The sequence below is a fragment of the Micromesistius poutassou genome (genome assembly GCF_964030765.1).
Source record: "Micromesistius poutassou genome assembly, chromosome: 5".
Classification (NCBI taxonomy): domain Eukaryota; kingdom Metazoa; phylum Chordata; class Actinopteri; order Gadiformes; family Gadidae; genus Micromesistius; species Micromesistius poutassou.
The window spans coordinates 5,397,818-5,416,060 of record NC_140275.1 but is presented as its reverse complement, the minus strand read 5'-3'; the positions used below and the strand labels follow the sequence as shown (position 1 = coordinate 5,416,060).

The 18,243-nt window shown below is 47.6% G+C and overlaps 2 pseudogenes across 2 annotated transcripts; both read right to left on the bottom strand.

Moving 5' to 3' along the window:
- Window positions 1–1,809: 1,809 nt before the first annotated feature.
- Window positions 1,810–2,723, bottom strand: LOC311343139 (annotated as a pseudogene). Its single transcript has one exon. The product of its transcript is annotated as an uncharacterized misc_RNA (transcript).
- Window positions 2,724–7,280: 4,557 nt separating this feature from the next.
- On the bottom strand, window positions 7,281–9,281 carry LOC311343850 (annotated as a pseudogene). The gene has a single exon. The product of its transcript is annotated as an uncharacterized misc_RNA (transcript).
- Window positions 9,282–18,243: the final 8,962 nt, after the last annotated feature.

The window sequence follows — 18,243 nt, the reverse complement described above, 5'->3', positions numbered from 1 at the left end:
GCACACCGTTTTAATGTTTTTACTGCAGTTTACGATGAATGATAATGCCTGTATGTGAAGTGTGTGTGTTCGCACACAGGGCATGTGATGCATCTGTGCAGCAGTGTTGGAGTAGTAGTGCTTGTAGTTAACGCATGCTGCATGTTGCTTCTGCTTGCTTCTCTCTGCTTTCAGCTACTGCCACCGGATAGCTCCTTGTTTTCAGGGGCGAAAAGAGGAGCCGAGTGCGTAAGTCTCCTCAGCCAGTACATAGCCCCTCTCCACTGCCAAGATTTCGTACACGCCTCCCCGTGGCACACATGGTAACTGGTCCCTTGCGGTCCCAGGCTAAGTTGTACGGGCTCTCTGAGCAGCAGTGGGCCCCAGAGACGTGGCATGCAGGCCCATCGGTGAGTGGAAATGCCCTGGTGCCCGTCAACCACTGTCCCAGCTATGGGTAAATAGCTCCAGCTATGGGTAAATAGCTCCAGCTATGGGTAAATAGTTAAGACCTCAACGGCGGAGCAGGCGGAAGATGATGGGTATGAGAACCACCACAACGGCTGGGATGGCGGAAGAAGGCAACCCCACAGCCACGTGGGTTAACTCGGGAGGGTACAGTGGCTAGGGGAGCAAACCCCAAAGACAAACCTGCACCTGGGGACAGGCACAGGCGGAGTCCAACTGGCAGCTCCCTGCAACTCCTGCCAGACGAAGGTCGTCATGGGTTCCCTCATGCCACTGGAGGTCCATCTGGTGGGAGGGAAGATGGTGGGAGTGAGGTCTGCACAACCACACCCCCACCTTAATCCTCAGCTATGCGCACGCTTCTTGCCCCCCCCCCTTCCCCCCCAAAAAAAGTCCTGTGGCGTTGTGGAATGGCAGTGGGTACAGGCCAAGGATTTGGCTGGAAGTATCTAGCTAAACCATGCACACAGGCGGCAATGGAGTGATGGTCGTTAGGACTGGAGCAGGGTTGGCGCAGCGCATCTTTTCGGCAGCTTCCATTGCGACTGAGCAGCCCCACACTGCTCACCCCTGAGATGGGGAAGGACCTGGAAAAGGTGGTCCAAAAATTGTCTGCTCCCCACACTCCGGACGGTAAGCCGCAACCGTCGGAGCGTCCACCTTTGCGGTCGAAAAATCAAAGTAAAAAATAAGTTAAGCATTGCTTCGTGGAACGTTCACACGCTGCTGTGAAGTCCCGGGGCCGGGACTTCCGGTCCAAACTCCTCTCCCTCCGGTAGCGTCGTGGCGAACGCGACCGGGACCACATCATTCCACCTTTTCAGGAGGTTGATGTGGTAGATCTGTCGGGCATCGCCCCTGTCCGACCGCACTACCTCGTAATCCACGTCCCCGACTCGCCATGTGACCACAAAGGGACCTTGCCACTTCGCAAGTAATTTGGTGCTAGATGTGGGCAACAGAACAAGGACCTTGTCCCCCGGTGTGAGATCGCGTAATCTAGTCCCTCTGTCGTACAGGCGTTTCTGATTCTCCTGGGCTTGGCGCAAATGCTCACGTGACATTACCCCGAGTGAGTGGAGCTTTGCACGCAAGTCCATGACGTACTGAATTTCGTTTTTGCTGTCGCTGGACCCCTCCTCCCAGTTTTCTTTAATGAGGTCCATACATCTCACCAAAACGCTCGATGCCTCGACCAATGCCTCGGACCGCACCAGGCGCTGATGGATCATGGTCTGCATACAGCCGGAATCCAACAGCGCCTGATACCCCGTTGTATCCTCACCGGGATACGGTACGCCTCACCGGGACCGTAGGGAGGGATCGGGGCACCGGTGACGCGGACGACCTGGCCCACCTCCATCATCGGGCAGTCCCTCCGAAGGTGTCCCGGCTGTCCGCACCGCCAACACCCCTCCCTTGCCGTCTGAGCGCCCGTCTGCGGGATGGGGGGGAAGGTGATCTATGTGCCTGCTCTGGACTGGGCCCCCCCCCCCCCACCTCACCCTGGGTAGCGGGGTGGGTTTGTTCCCCCGCAGGGCCCCTGCACCGGTCCGCGGGCTCGGGATTGGTGCTGGTGGTCGTCTGTCTGTCGAGGGGGGAATCAGGTGGCCCTCCGCGATCTTGACGGCCGCCGAGAGGCTCTCGGGCCGGTGGTACCGGACCCAGGTGGACGTTCTGGCTGGAAGCCCCTCGACGAACCTCTCCAGGGCCACCTGCTCCACGATTTCGTCGGGGTTGTTCCTCTCCGGGGCCAGCCACCTCCTCGCCTGGTCCCGCAGCTGCTGGGCGTACGTGAAGGGTCGATCGCCTTCCGTGAATGTGAGGGCCCGGAACCGGCGGCGATGTTCTTCAGGGTTTAGGCCTAGCCGGTCCCGGATGGCCTTATCGACTGCATCGTAGTCGCGCTGGGCCCCCGCCGGCAGACTGTGCGCCGCGAGCTGGGCCTCGCCCGTCAGGAGCGGCAGGAGGCGGTGAGCCCACTCTTGGCGTGGCCACCCGGAGACCTTGGCCACCCCCCGGAACGTCTCAAGGAAGGCCTCCGCGTCGTCGGTGTCCCCCATCTTGGGGACGTGGATGTGGCCCACCGCCCCCGGCGCTCTGGGTTCCCGACCGCGGTCGCCGGAGACGAGGAGCTCCCGGAGGACCTCCCGATCGGCGGTCAAAGACTGGCCCAGCTCCAGGAGCACCTCGTTCTGCGCCTGTTGTAGCTGCGCCTGCCGTTCGGACATCTGCGCGAGATGCCCGAGTACAGCTGCCAACGGTGACTGTTCCATTGCCGCACTCGCCCCACATTGGGCTCCACTGTAGCAAGGTCAATGAGTGGGCGGAGACAGAGTTGGCGTTTCGTCCAGCCGGTTCGCTTTTAATGTCAAAAGCGAACAACAAGTAAATCATATAACATAAAGAAGTTGATCAGTCGTGTCCAAAACACGGCGGCCAGGCTCTCTGCCCCTTTGGCCGCTGTCTCTCCTGTCCGCTTGAGCGTCTCTCCGCTCTCTGTTTCTCCCCTACTGAAAGGCAAAGCAGACACATAAATACACACTTCCTGATTGTAGGCCGGGTCTGATTGCGGACAGGTGTCCGCAATCAGACCCGGTGCTCCATACTCCCCCTACAGGCCAGACGACGCCCCCCCTCCACAACGTTTAAAAAATCTTGTTCTCTTGGGTTATTTCTTTTCTAAACATGTACTTGGCTCACACCCTCATGGACCTGTGCCACCTTTACTCACAATGTCAAACCAGGGAGATTGTCACTCACTGACAGAATCTTACCACTGGGAAAAGGCAGTTCAGGACAGGCCTGTTCAGGGCTGCTTCAATAGAATATTTGCAATAATCATGGACAATCAATAATCCTAATGGCACCATTCATATTAAGTAAGAAAACTCACCACTCTCTGTCGAGCTGGGTCATTTGATGAATCCTTTAAAAATGATTCAAAGGCCTCCACAGCCTCCAAATCTTCCAAGGGAAACTGGACATTGTCTGGCATCTGTATGTCTTGCCCCAGGGTGCTGTTCAGCCTGCTGCAAAGGAAGTTCACCTTTGCTACAAGCTGGTCTTGCTGCTGTTTGATAGTTTCCAGCAGGCTAAGTATGTGGACTTCAGTTGCTGTTGACAAACATGAAATATAGTTAAAATGTAGTGTATAAAATATATCACGTTTCAGTGCTTATCCTCATTACTCACAATACTGACATTAGTTATTGATAAAGTTTGAAGAAAATATGTGAGAGTTGTCAGAATTTCTTCCAAAATCAGTAGCATAGAATGACCCTCCAGTATTTGTCAGTTATTGCTTACCAGAGCAGGGAATGGGCTCGTTCATTCTTCCCCCTCGCCATGTTGGTCTATAGGCCAGGCTTGTAGAAGGCTCCTCTTGCCGCAGGTTCAGGGTTGATGCTGGGGGTGGAGGGAGATGAGGAGGGACTGCCGTTCCTGGCCCGTAGTGAGGAGGATGGCATGCGGTGTGCGAAAGGGGGAAAGAATTGTATTAAATGGCAGTCATCTGTTAATCATGACTGATAATACACATGGGACCGTTCTATTCACTGATATTTCAGAGATCAGTCCTTACTGTGAATAACTCTCTGCATGTTAAATGCAGGTGCAGGGAGTTGATTTGGGAAAGGTTGCGGTCCTGCCCCATGGTAAGGTGCTAAGGGACAGAAATTGGTATTAAATGGTTGTGATCTGTTAACCATGGTAGGCTGTGAGCTACAGGGCCAAACAATGGCAAACCTCTGGTGCATTCATTTGTATGTTTCAACATTTTGGTATGCACTACCTATTTCAATCCCATTAATGGATTGACAATGTATTTCAATACAATTTGATAATAATGAATGATAAATATTGCATGAATGCAGATGTTTTTAACCAACACAGTCTCACCCCTATTCGTCAGGTGCTTGACGATTTGCCACGTAAAAACCCTAAACGTTGTTTAACAACGTCTAGGGTACCCCCTCTTCGTCGTTCAACGACGGAAAGGGTCATCCGATAGTTTTGACCTCAAATACCTCTTTGTTGGATTTTGACGGAACGGGATTTTCGCGGACGAGGGCTATTGCAGGCGTGATCGTTGACGGTGGGGGGGGGTTGAGAAAATCTAAGATGGTATTGCAGATGCAATCTGTTGATTTGAAACAGAGTGACCATTGGCCACTGTATTCAATATTATGTAGCGCAGCGCTCTTAGACAGTTGTAATACATTAGGATTTAATAAAGTGCATTTGTTAAAGTTCATAGTTAAACATTAAAGTTATCTTGGAAAATAAGATGCTCCAACCGGAGTGAAGCGGTCTTTTGTTTGTTTTAAGCCACGCTTCAGAACTGCGACGGTTAGCTCAAAGGTTAGCTAACATTGCCGGCTAGGACTGGGGTGGGTGAATCACGTGTGAATGTGTGTGTGCGTGTGTGGGCCCACGAGTGTCATTTGTGTTATGTTTACTGTTGAGTGTTGAAGGTACAATTACTGTAGCCTATTTTCTACTTAAATACAGAGGTCTGGTAGAAATTCATTATGGTGTATTTAATTATTTGATTTCGTTTACATTTGAAGGTGTAGCCTATTCATGCAAACGTTTGTAATTTAATTTCGTTTTGAAAGCCACTAGGTATTCTCGGAATACTTTTCTTTTATTTACATATTTTGTATATTTTTGTTTTATTGATAACTCATTACAGTTTCTATTCAGTAAACTATATTTTTATTTAACATTTAAACATCTGACTCTTGAGTATTTCTCTAGTGTTAAGACGTTATTGGGAATTGGTTTACATGTGAATATATTATTTCATGGGAATACTATTTAAATTAGTTTAAGAGATGTGAATAGTACAGGGTTAACAGGGAAATAGAATCGTTTATTTATAGTACATGCAAAGACACACAAGTAGACCCTTAAACAGAAGGTAAGCAAGAATTCATATATAATATATATTTACTGGGAAGTTAATTTAAGAACTCAGGAACGCCCTTTAGTGTCAGGATATAGGCCTAGGGGGCGCTACAATTATTTCGGAGATCAGTCTTTACCTAGTCTGTTTTCTTCAGGTCGAGGAGACCTGCTGCCTGGCACTCGGCGAGATGTTGGGGGAATGGATGGAGCTGGAGGAATGGATACAAGGAGAGGTGATAATCTTTAGCACTAAGAATGTTAACCATATCTTAATATTAATGTTATGATTTTGTTATTTTTGATGGCAAGAGATTATCCCTTACTCTGCCAGTGCAATTGGCCATGTAACCCCAGAGATGTAAAATCACCATCTTCGCTCTCATCAGAGTCCCCAAAGCGATGGCTGTTAAGTAACCATATTATATTATTATTAGGGTTACTGCAATCCCAAAATTGCCAAATATACATACAGTATAGCACAAACATCTCTGGTTTATTTTTGAAATAACCTATCACTACAAAAACATAAACAAGACAGAACACACTTACACTGGCCTCCTTTGTCTTTTATCTGGAGGCCCACACTCCTGCTCTGCCTCAGACTGTAGGTCAGAGGTGTTGCAGCCGGTCTGGTATTGCTCCATAAGCCTACAGGCATCTTTGTAGTTGTCTAAAATTGAATATGTTAAAATGATCATAAAGTTGAAATTAGCTGTAGACCCGCACAGAATGTTAATATTATTACTAAAGATATGTAAACTGGGCACAAAAAGTAAGGAAACTTGTGTTTGGTTGATTTCTTTTCATTGCTGTAACGATACTTTTTAGCAAGAAAACTTATACCGTTGGAAAGCCTGAAGCCTCCCCTTTTAAATGATAGCACATTTGTAAGGAACATGCATTTGTGGTATGAGTCAAACAGCATTACTCCCAGGTGATGCCAATCAGGGACAATGGCAGAGTGCTGAGAGTCAGAGTCAGAGAGTCAATGGCAGAGTGCTGTTTGGTACATTTTTCTTGGGCGCAACCTACATACTCAGCACTGCTGCTCATACCACAAATAAATTTAACATTTTAAACAATGCAAGGCAAAGACAATTTTCATAACATAGACAGAATTGGTTAATCCAAGCAGAAGGAGAAGAAACCATGAAATTATCTTTAAACTAGAGTTTTGTGAATTGGCATACCACAGGTTCTGATGATCATCATGTCATATTTTGGCCAGTTTGGCTCACGTGCCTCACAGTTGGCAGCTGCCCTTTTGGCACGTTCTGTGTTTTTGTACTTTGGCCAGTACACCGTCCCGTCATCACACCACTGATCCGGGACAACAGCAATGTCCCCGTTGGAAAATTTAATGAGATGAAAACTCATCCTTAATGTAGAAAGAAAAGTTATTCGTTATTTAAAAAAAAGAAGAAGTGTGTGTGGGGGGGTATTGTTTCATAATCTCACAAAAAAAATCAATGCTAATAATATAGTGTACTATGTACAGTTCATGGTATTGAGAAAGTTGGCACATGTATCAATTCAGCATAAAATGTCATTTCCCCTGGCTTTTTGATGTATAATGTTATGTATTATGTCATCTCATATTTTGAAAACAAGAAATTATGGATGTAGTGTATACCTGGAAAAATACCACCTTTTCTGAAATACTTACAGCAAATTTTCATCCAGAGTAATGAAGTAATGGAAGTCATAGTCAGAAGTCAGTAGTCAACCATATTATTAGAGTTTTTAACTTGAACCGACTGATTGACTGATTGAACCGATTGTTTAAACTGATTGATTGATTGAACCGATTGTTTAAACTGATTGATTGATTGAACCGATTGTTTAAACTGATTGATTGATTGAACTGATTGTTTAAACTGATTGATTGATTGAACTGATTGTTTTTTTTATTCATTGTTTATTTAGTGGAGGAGAGGTATGGCCACAAAACCATCCCTGTACGGCAAGGCTACACATTTCTGTTGCAGCGCTGACACCTCAACCAACTTCAGCTCATCAGATGCATGATTTACAACAAATATGTTTATTCTGTCGGAGTTGAAGGGGTAGGTATAAAATGGTGACTGCTGGGAAAATTCAGTGTAGACAATGAACACACCATTATCATTTTGGATGATGTTTTTGACAAGGCAGACTTTATCCCCCACCAGAAATATATTGTCCCCTGTTGATAATTTTACTGTCCATCGTTCACATCTCATTTCCCCATATTGGCCCTGCACTCTCATCCAAACAACAATTGGCCCCACAAAATGCTCCCTTTTTAGATTGATGTCTGCATCAACATCCAATTTCATAGTTTGGACCTCCGAAAGGTGCCGAACAAGCTGGGCTAGCGGGAACTCAGGTTTTCTTATGAGTTTTTTTATTTTCCCCAGGTAGTTCTCATACGGGAACGCTGAAAAAGAATCCAAACAGCCATGTCGATTCACCTCGTCTGCTAGGTGGACCAAACAGTGGACATTGTAAACTATTTGGTCTGTCCCATACAGCTCACCAAAATTAGCAACAAAAGACTTCAGCAATTGGCCAGCATAGTCTACAAGGCTGTGATTTTGAGGGCTTACCAAGATCGATATGGCCGTTGACAGGAGCAGGAAATTAGAATGCATATTCCGGTCCAAGAATCCCGCCAGCACCACAGGGCCAGTGTAAAGTAAAAACTGCCGGAATTCGGTTGCCTTCCACCGGTCTAACTCTCTAAGTGACCGTGGTCTCCTGGCAAACTCAACTGGAACATTTGGCCTAACAGACTGGAGTTTATGTGACATCCTGTCAACTATCAATGCAGGCAGTCTCACAGTCAAAGGACCCCGGAGCCAGAACTGGAGCATTTTTTTTAAAAACGCCCAAACACACTAAATGCATGTAATCTAATGGAAACTGTGTTACCATGCCTATCTTGATACTCTGAAATGGATGAGGCCCCTCATGGTGGTGAAGTTCATCAAGCTTTAAGTTGAATGACATGTCCGTTCTAAGGGGGTGCTCTGGTCCAGGGAATGACATGCGGCGATTCTGGTACTTCCCCGGGTGTTGGCACTTATCGCACCCATGGTGCATTATGGGCCTTTGTTTTTTTCACAAAGGCCCGTGCAGGGGTGTCACACACTACTGTGTGAAGCTCAATTTTGAGGTTCTTATCACCAAAGCAAAACCCAGCCTCTAGCTCCTGTAATTAAGTCACAAAATCTGATAAGAACTCTGTGGCCGAACTTGGTTTTTTAGGACCACAGTACGCCCCAATCACCACAGGTTCCTTCATAGGGACGGTAACAAGCAATCCAAGGATGGGCCACAGCTGTAAAGTGGAACTTTTAAATAAAGGCAGACCATCTATATTAATCTGCAGCCCCAATGTCATGCCCTCTGTCAGTATTTTGACGTGTTTATTTAAAGTGGCCCTTAAGGAGGAAAGGATCCCGAAGTGATGGTAGTTCCCCCCAGCCTTCTCTTGAATATCGTAGTGGACTTTTGTTTTGAGAAGGGTCCTACCATCCTTGGGCAGATTGGGATGGGTTATGTTGAGTGTGCTCAACAGCGCAGTCAGGGCAACCATTGAAATGCCAAATCTCACTGCCCAGTTGGCAATGTTATCGGAAAGTGATGGGGATGGGACATCAGGTTCAGAATCTGAACCTGTTGTCCCATCCCAATCACAATACACATCATCAAAATCCATGTCCTCTTCACTAAAATATTCATGTGAATCAAATGCATCTGCAGCTGAAGAGGGTGGAGTAGTGTCCTCAGAGAACTCTGTCATCTGTCGTCATTGCCGTCATGTCCATCTCAGTCATGTCAGTCATGTCTGTCGTAATTTCAAGAAGCCTTTTTTGGACGTCAACACGTGCCCTTCGTCTTAAGGCGTTTAAGGAGACAGGCAGAGTCTTTCTATTCATTTTTGTTCTAAAAGAGACATTTCAGAAAGACAGGTTGCAATCATGTGTACAATTGATCATTGTTCCTAATGTAATGTTCCTAATCATTGTTCCTAATGTTGTTAAATAACAACATAAATAAATACATTGTTGAATAGACTTTAGTGGTGTTTCATTGCTACAAACAGACAAAAATAGAGAAAAAGAGCAACATTTGTGATTTACTAGATTTACATTGAACATGTATGTGTGAGGCATTTTTCGTGGCCTATCTGCTTGGTCTTGACATGGTATAATACATTTTAATTTTGACTTACTTGATTAATCAAACCCAGCAGAGGAGGCAATGTTCAAAGTTGAAGCTGCAGAACACAAAATAGAAGATGATGGGGACCAAGTTCCATAATGCTACCATAAGAAATCACAAACAGGCGGGAACACCCATTCGTTGTCCAAACGACAGTGATTAAAATGTTGAAGCTTTTAATTTTCATTACAAAGAGGATGGAAAAGGGGCAATAGACACTATGAGACCAAAATTGCCAAAATGCAGACTTAGCTAGAAGCTAGCGCTAAACCATTATCAGGGAGCCTGGGATATGCTTTGATCGGGGTTATTTTTAAACATTAGGCCTATGTTAAAGACCGGGTAAACCAAGAATAATTATGGGTTTTGAGTTTATAATACCACAGGAAAATATATTATTAACCACCCTGCCAAATTTGAAGGACTAAAAAAGTCGCGAAGTATATAAAATTATGCTTCAAAGTTGATGAAAAATGAGCAGTAACCCCAGGCTCAGGACGGTGGGGGCGTGTGCGCTGCAGGCCAGGAAACCACGCCCATCACCGGAGAGGTCCAGCCCCTCCCAATCTCAAAGCTGAAAATGGACAGCAGGGGGCGGGTTTATGTGAGTATGACCGCTTTACGTAACGCGGTCATCGATGTAGACCCGCCCATTTTAAACCTGCACACAGAACATTCTCTGAGGCCTAGCTCCTCAAGGAAATGATGAATGGGAAAAATATTTTTTACATGTTTTGAGGGACACATTTAAGGCCTAATTAATATGATAAGAAGAAAAATACTGAATTTGGTTTACCCGGTCTTTAACGTATGGCAACTCTCAAGCGCAGCGCCCCCATTATTTCCGACGGACGAGCCCACACCTTGCCGCGCGCGCCGCCCTAGCACCTCTTGCCCACTGTACACGTCGGTCAACGGAAGAGAGTGGGCGTGTCCGACGCATGGGGTAAAACACGATTGGGTGACGGATCCGTCGCTTCTCAACTTTTGGACGCAAGAGACGGAGCCGATTTGACGTACGGACCCACAATGCATTTCGGGAGCGTCCCATGTAAAGTCAATGAGATCTGTCGACGGACGTGTACAGTGGGTAGGGGGAAGCTTCACGCCACTGCGCCCTCGAGCGGGCGCGCGGCCGATGTGTGCAAGTTTGAACAGAGTTTTAGTTGATAGAAGAAAGTTTCAAGACGCTGCCTGTTAAGAAATAGGCAACGGCATTTTTGCCCTGTGGAAGTAGCCTAATTTAAGAACGGCAAAATATTTATTATATATTTATAATATTTATTTAAACGATACTCTGATATCTACATCATGTAGTCTGTGGTTGTTGTAGGCTATGTGTATTCTTACTTAATATAGGCTACCCTAATCTCTCTCTCTCTCTCTCTCTCTCCTTCGCGCCGCTGAACAGCACGCCCCCCCCCCCCCCCCCCCCCCTAACGTAGAACCACTCAGTGGCGGTTTTAGCTACGGGAGATATGGGCAGCCGCCCGGGGCGGCATTACAGGGGGCGGCGGCACGAGTAAACAGAAAAATTTAAACAGAAAACGCATTTTCTATTATCGATCCCCCCCCCCCCCCTCAACAATTCCGTCAGACGTCAACAACTCCGTTACACCGCGGTTGTTGTAATAATCCAAATCTTCCTCCGAGCTGCCCGCCTTGGTACAGCGGTAGGCGGACGCGTACCAGCCGTCTGCCATCAACGCGGACTTCGCTCCCTCCATCCAGCCTTCTGTATACCCGGTACAGCAATCCATCCTCCAGGGTGAGACGATCCCATTGTCTCAATAGACCCAGGGTTTCAGGGGGAAGGCCATGCTTCTCAATGCGTCCTGGCATTCGTTGTTCCTGCCAGAAAGGAAGGAGAGCACCAATGGAGGGATCAGCAGCCTGTAAGGCCATCAAGTCAGCATTTGACCGTTCTAGAAGGGCAGAAATGGCTGCCTGGGTTGCAGTGAGAGCTGGCATCTCTCGTGCAGCTTGCTGTACAGCCAAAGGAAGCAGGGTTCCTGCGTGTGGTAGGTAGGTAGGTAGGTAGATCCACTGCAGCAGACGGGTTGAATTGTCTGGACAGGGCGTCCCGGGCGGTAACGGATGGTGTAGTCAAACGCAGCCAACTGGGACACCCAGCGTTGTTCAGTGGCAACCAACTTGGTGGTTTGTAGGTGGCTTAACGGGTTGTTGTCTGTCCAGACTACACACTTCTGGCCCAGCAGGTATTCCCGGAATTTTTCGATCATGGCCCATTTCATCCCCAAGAACTCCAGCTTCATAGAACTGTAGTTCTTTTCAGCCGGGTGCAGACTGCGGCTGGCGTACGCAATTGGTCTGACTTTTCCCTCTTGCTCCTGAGAGAGAATGGCCCCCAACCCCCCGTGACTGGCATCCACTTCTAAAATGAAAGGGAGGAGAAAGTTAGCATAGGCTAGCACAGGCGAGGACACAAGCTTTGGTTTAAGGCCCTCAAAACTTTGCTTGCACTGCTCTGTCCATGCCCCTTGCAAGGCAATCCCACGGCCTCGCCGCTTTTTGGTCCCTGTTAGGTCTGCTACCAGCCGATGGAGTGGTGATGCCAGCTTCGCAAATCCTTCTACGAACCGCCTATAATAGCTAGCGAAGCCCAGAAAATACCTCAGCTCAAGGATGTTGGATGGGGTCGGCCAGTCAGCAACTGCCGCAATTTTCTTTGGATCTGTGGAGACCCCTGTGGAAGAGATGACATGCCCCAGGTACTGTACCTCCTCTTTAAAGAACTGGCACTTCTCCAGTTTGGCTTTGAGTCCCTCCCTTTGCAGGCGACACAACACCAGTCTACTGTAGAGGAGAAAACAACAATGTCATCCAAATAGAGCAGCAGTGAGCGACAATGTTGGTCCCCAAACATCCTCTCCATCAGTCGTTGGAACGTACTGGGGGCATTGCACAATCCAAAGGGCATTCTGTTAAATTCAAAGAGGCCAAATGGGGTACAAAAGGCTGTCTTCTTTTTGTCCTGATCCGTAACCGGGACTTGATGGTAGCCACTTGCCAGATCCATGGTGGAAAACCACTTTGCCCCGGATAGTGCATCTAGGGACTCCTCGATCCGGGGAATTGGGAAGGCATCCTTCCCATTAAGCAGCCTGTAGTCCACAAAGAGGCGAAGGCTCCCATCCTTCTTCCTAATCAGGACGATAGGGGAAGCATAGGGACTACAACTCTCCTGGATGACCTGGCCATCTAACAGCTGATTAATATGGGCTTTAACCTCATCGTAATCTGAAGGGGGTATTCGCCGATATCTCTGCCGGATTGGTGCTTCATCCAATAATGGTATGTCATGACTAATTAGGTTTGTACAACCCAGATAATTTACAGAACTTGCAAATACAGATTTGTGTTCGATCAAAAGTGACCTTAACCTCTCTTGCTCTGTGTCCGGGAGCCCCGACAGGTCCATTCCCTCTATCTGTTCGAGAATGGGGTTACCCTGGCAGACTTGTGAGAAGGCTGTGACCGATACTGCCACTGGGTCCTTTAACTCTGTAGAGACACCTGCTGGCAGACTGACGATCTGGGCCTGCATTAAAACCCTTAACGGTTGACGGGGTTGCAATGTGACTAGTCTCTGCTACGTTGACCACTGGAACATAAACAGTGTTATGGCTGGTGATACCAGCACTCCTTCAGGGAGGGAACTGGCACTATCAAGGGGCTCCAACAATGCTTCCCCAAAGTGTCCACTGACATGTGAAGTGCATGTCACGGCTACCCACTTCATGGTACCCCCAGGTATGCTAACGGTTCTCCTACCTCGCACCCTGGCCATCCCCAACCTGGCTTGTTCTGGGCATATCTGGGCTTGATGACAATGCTGCATAGCCTGTAACCACAATGAGGCAGGGTGCTTGACCACAGGGAGATTAAAAAGGGCCAACCCATATTGGCTAAGTAATTGATGGTAACACTCCCTGATCATTTCATGCCCAACACTCCTGGAACTTTGGGGGAGGATACCTGGCCTGGGAGGTCCTTTACAACCAACACACCTCGCTGTGGTATCACTTTGCCCAACACCTCAACATCTAGCTCTACATAGCCTACATACAGTATCTCCAGACCATTTGCAGCCCGAAGTTGCAGCCAGTGACAAGAGCGAGGGGCCACTTGAAAGTGCTGGAGAAAGAAACTTTCCCTGATGGTGGTTACCATTGACCCTGTGTCCAGTAAGCAGTTAACCATTACACCTCCCATGCTTATAGCTACCCTAGGACACAAACCCAACATATTAGATGCTTCAGGGTGGTTGATAGCAACCGGGTCATCCGAGCCAATGCAGCCCCCTTCTGCTGTATGACTCTTCACAGCAGTGGGAGGTAGTTTTCCGCCTCATGGGAAGCAGAGGCCGCTGTTGCCCTGGGCTGGTAAACCCTAGGCCGCTGGCCCGGTGAGGCAGCTCTACTATTATCACACTCTCTGGCATAGTGACCTGGTCTTTTGCAACGCCTGCATATGACTGGGCCTGGATGGTTAGATTGGGGAGGTCTAGGAGCTGTCTGAAGGGCTAGGAGACCCTGCGTAAGTTGGTTAAGCTGCTCTTGCTGTTTCTGCAACATGTTTTTAAGCTCTGCCATCTCTGCTCTAGCAGGGCTACTAGGGGGCACCTTATCAACATGCTGCATGGCACATAACGCAGGGAGAGAATGGCTCCTACCTCTGTACTCTGGCCGTCCCTCCCGTTCCCAGCGCAGGGCTTCAGCCCTTATTTCTAGGAGTGAATAGCCAGGATGTTAGCGGACAACACGCTTCAACTCCCTGCGAAGGTCTGAAGCACACACATGCTCAACAAACTGGTCACGCAACAGGGTGGCAGAATTAGGGATCCCATTTGGGGCACAACGTTCAACCTTTTCCATTAGACAGTACAACGCATGGGAAAACTCTTGTAATGATTCCCCCTCCAGCTGCTTTCTAGAAAAGAAGCTTTGTTGAAGAGAGACATACGGTTTAGAACAGCCATACAAGTCCTGGAGAATAGTTAGGATACGTTCTGGGTCTTCCCTATCTGCCCTGGGCCTGTACCTGGTTTCGTCTTTGGCCTCCCCATCCAAATGATCGTAAATCAAATATGCCTGATCAAGGGGCCTCAGATGTCTAGCTCTTATTGTTGCTCTTACCTCCTCAACCCAATCCTCTACCGGAATCCCTGTGGTTCCCCTAAACAGTGGGCATTTCCTTTCCCTAGGAAAAAAAAGCAAACGTTCAGTGGGTAAACAGTCAATGTTGCCGACATTACATGGAGGAACTGCGCTGCTGGGACCAGGTGCCGACTGGGAGGAACGGGCCTCTGCCTGTTCCCTCAGTAGCTGCTCCTTGTCAGCCAACAGTTGCTGCACCAAGTCCCTCAGTTCATGGATCTCACTGGCCATGGCAACACAAAGGAAAGTCAGTCCAGGCACTTGTGTTGTGATCCACCGTAGTTGGTGGAAAGATGTCAGCCACGAGGTTCGTAGATCCCACGGAGCGCCAACTGACTTTTGTAGATCCCACGGAGCGCCAACTGCTGCTTTTTTTTTTTTTTACTTGGGTCGCTTCAACCACAAAAACAACAAAAATATATATACAAAACTACTACGTCTCTAAGTCTCATTGAAGTCCTGCCGACAACGCCAAAATGTAACCGAGGCGTGGCAAGGAGTTTAACTGAATTGTCGACAACGCCACCTTGATGATGTTCTTAATCAAGGACCACTAAGTGTATTCTTAGCGATAAATGAACAACCGGGTTCCCCAAATGCATAGGTCGCCAATGAGACGGAGACGTGAGTTTCCCTCAAAACAATAATATTTATTTAACAATGCAGGCGGGATAAACAATATAAAACGGGTGTTCTCCACGGAGATAGATGGCAAGTGGCGACAAACCGCTGACAGGTAGGGAGCTAGTCCGCTAGGCTACTCACCAAGTGTGCACCCTGGCCTATAAAACACACACACACAAACACAGCAACAATAAGAACGGCTCAGAAACAGGTGGTATGATGGCCCCTTGAACTTAGCCCCCTTGTAGCGGGCTGGATGCCCCACTCAGCCCTCCCAGACTCTGGAGCCACCACAAGTTGTTAGAAACAAAAATAACAGAGGTTAGTGTTTTGAGGGAAATAAAGAAAACAAAACAAAATGAACAAACGTATAAGAAAAGGAAATCAAATGAAAACGACCCAAACAAAGCAGCAGTGGCGAGATCTTGAGTCCCCACCGCCGTACCCCTTACCGCTCCTCTCGCCACACGTCACCCTGGTCTCCCCAGCACTGAAAGGTATGGCAAGCCGAGTGTGCCACAATTCGACTTCAATGAAACACATGCTGAAACGCCAGCACGCGTGCCAGAACGCGTTCCGGTTTTCCAGAACGCGTTCCGGCATTTCAGCACACGTGCCCAGAACGCGTTCCGGTTTACCAGAACGCGTTCCGGCGTTTCAGCACGCGTGCCCAGAACGCGTTCCGGCGTTTCAGAACGCGTTCTGGGCATGCGTGCTGTTAATATGTTAATGAGCTCCTCCCCTCAATTTTCTCAGCCAATAGATTTGAGCCGTTTTCACCCAATCATATGCTAGGGCAAACACACAGACAACATCAGTCGAGACCTGGGCCCCGTTTCCCGAAAGCATCGTTAGCCTAACGACGTCGTTAACACCGTCGTACGATCATCGCAGAATTTTCGGACCGTTTCCCGAAAGCATCGTTACGTAACAACGTCGTTAAAACCCTCGTAGCTAACGACGCCTACAGGGGTACTCGTTAAGCACTAGGATGCATCGTTACTATAGCCTCAGTGGAGTCACCAGCTGGACATTCCGTGTATTGGATGTGTTTTATTAAAACACGTCATCCAATACCACTGATTATCCAGCTGGCGCTATTTCGCAATAGCCCAAAAACAGTGGTTCCCGCATATATATTACTCGTAGACTACTGTTAGATTTAAACAGCAAAGACAGAGACATGTTAGAAGTCAACACAAATATAATTTATTGCAGCAATTTAAAATTCCAAAAATAAATGTACAGATGAAACGCCACGTCACAAGGCACCCTATCACAAGGCATATAATAAAATCAAATGATTCCGTTGCTTGTGTGGGAGGTCGCTTGCGAGCGGCACTTGCTGTCTCCCTCTGATTTTAATTCAACCATCGTGGTTAAAATGTCCTCATATTGATCAATGACAGAAGACATACTGTACATGAATCATGCTGAAACCAGCGGGTGTCGGATAATTTCTGCAGGCGTTTTTTGTTGCGATTGTTTGACATAAAGCACTGTAGGCGCGTCGGTGAGGCTGTGATGAAGTTCACTATTTATTGGACCGTGTCTAGACAGTTACGAACTCCCTGACCTTAGTGGAGTGCACAATCGCCAAGTTGAGAGCGTGGTTTTCTGTACGTAGACTGCTGCGGGAAACTGTGCTGCGATGCGTGCCATTCCCGCTTATATTGCCCGCACCATCATACCCCCTGCCCAACAATATGGGCAGGAATCGATCTAGACCAGCAACAGCAATAGCCATGTCAATGCCTCTGCGTTTGAATGATAATGAATGAATGGAACGTTGCATTTTTAATGTTGACTCCAAAGTTTCTGGAGAGTGTGCGGCGCGTCAATCACTGAATGAATGACTGAATGAAACGGAATGCAGGAATCAGAGAAAGTCTGCCCTCTTTGCGGCGCAAAGCATGTTTCAGAAATCAGCACATTTAAATAAATGCTATAGGCCTAGTTGTCACACAGACACATGATATTTTTTATTTTTTTAATATGGAATTATTTCAGGGGAGAAAATGCCGTGAAACAATGTACGCACGGTGCGTTCGGGATTAGGACTGATATAGCATATGTCGGCCTAGACCAAATCAATTGTGTTTTAATATTTGTAGTATTCATATTAGTCTATTCTTTTCGTAGGCTACTCTGCTGTTGGCCTTGATGGGGAGATATTTTTTTGCTGCCACAAAATATAGTTTAATCCAACAACATTCCTGCGTGTCCCCCTCCTACGGAGCCCATTTCAGCACCGTGTGAGTAGACAGCTACAATCCTACGACGTCGTAAGAGCAGAGCACGCGCGTTCATGTTAAGATGAGTTTCGGGAAACGCTCCCCTAAAATTAACGATGCTGCGTGAGATCCATCGTACGATGGATCGTACGAGCGTGGATCCATCGTTATCGGGAAACGGGGCCCAGAGCTCTTTCGCGAATCTTTTCTGTTGTATCGTTCTGTTACGGCCACTGTTTGTTTGTTGCTGCCTTCTCTTCCCTCTGTTCTGTGCAGGTGCCAGTCATTACCCATTCATCATCCCGCCTCTACCAACCAGCTTCCACCAATCACCTCATCAGTTTCCAGCAAGGGGAGGCCTTCCACACAGATAAAAGCCAGTTGTGGCTAGGCTCTCTCTCTCTCTCTCTTTTTGGCCCTGTCTGTGGTTGGTGGCAAGGTTTTGTGATTGGATGTTTAGAGCATTTGATTATGTATATACATATGTACACGTCGTACCTAAGATATATATATATATATTGTCCCCTAGTTTCCCTTCTCCCCCTGCTTGAAACTAATTGTGTAACACTTTTGTTAGCCCCACCATGTTTTTGTACTTTGTGGCTACCTTGTGGTCTTGGAACAGGTAAGACAGAGGC